Source organism: Apodemus sylvaticus, chromosome 23 (assembly GCF_947179515.1).
Source record: "Apodemus sylvaticus chromosome 23, mApoSyl1.1, whole genome shotgun sequence".
In the NCBI taxonomy this organism is placed as follows: Eukaryota; Metazoa; Chordata; class Mammalia; order Rodentia; family Muridae; genus Apodemus; species Apodemus sylvaticus.
Genome location: NC_067494.1, coordinates 27,891,868 through 27,892,626, shown reverse-complemented (window position 1 = coordinate 27,892,626; position 759 = coordinate 27,891,868). Strand labels below are relative to the sequence as shown.

The 759-nt window shown below is 72.1% G+C and overlaps 1 protein-coding gene across 1 annotated transcript in view; it reads left to right on the top strand.

Annotated features, from left to right (window-relative positions):
- The first annotated feature begins 704 nt into the window (after positions 1-704).
- Fbxo30 (F-box protein 30) overlaps positions 705-759 on the top strand; it is a 14,469-nt gene continuing 14,414 nt past the window's right edge. The window contains exon 1 of the mRNA XM_052169424.1: positions 705-759. This exon is cut by the window's right edge and continues 127 nt beyond it. The gene's annotated coding sequence lies outside the window, so the exon portion shown is untranslated.

Below are 759 nucleotides of genomic sequence, written 5' to 3'. Positions count from 1 at the left end.
CGGCCACCCAAGGGGGTTTTCTCACCTCTGCCCCTCCGCCAGCCACGACTCCCTCGAGGTGGCTTTGAGATGGGAGCTGGCAGGAGGCCCGCAGCCGGGGTGGGCGGCGGTGACATCCCCGTCCCTCAGCCCCACCCCCGGGCCCGGCGGTAGTAACGGGGACGCCCACGCGCGGTGTGTGCAGCCCCGGGTGGCTCCGGCCCTAAGACCTTCCCCAGACGCCGCGCCACGGCTGACGGGCGGCAGAGCCTTTACAAGGGGAAACGGGTCACAGAGCAGAGCGGTGACCGAGTCACAGGGCTCGGGCACGTGAGGTGGTGGCAGTAACCACAGACAACCGGAGCTGACCTATTTCCTGCGGGGGGCGAGCTAGGAGGACGGGTCGCGCTCCTGGGGCCCGCGTCCTCCACAGTGCCACAGGGGCTCTGGGAGTCCTTCCAAAAAATAGACTAAAAGAAGCAAAGGCTCGAAAGCGGGACCCGGCCGGGAGCACCGCAGGGAGAGGCTGGGACGCGCCAGCAGGGACACTCCACGACTTCCCTGCGCCCGCCCGACCTCACCCGCAGAGGGCAGCGTGCGCGTCCTCGCCTGCCGAGCGTGCGCGTGTCCGCACACCCGCTGCCGGGCCGGGCCGGGCCCGGGGGGCGGGGCGCGGCGGGGCGGGGCGGGGCGCGCGAAGAAGGCGGTGGCGGTTGGAGGCCGAGGAGAAAAGGCGGCGGTCCGGCCCGGGCAGAGGCGCTGAGGACTGGGACGGGACGG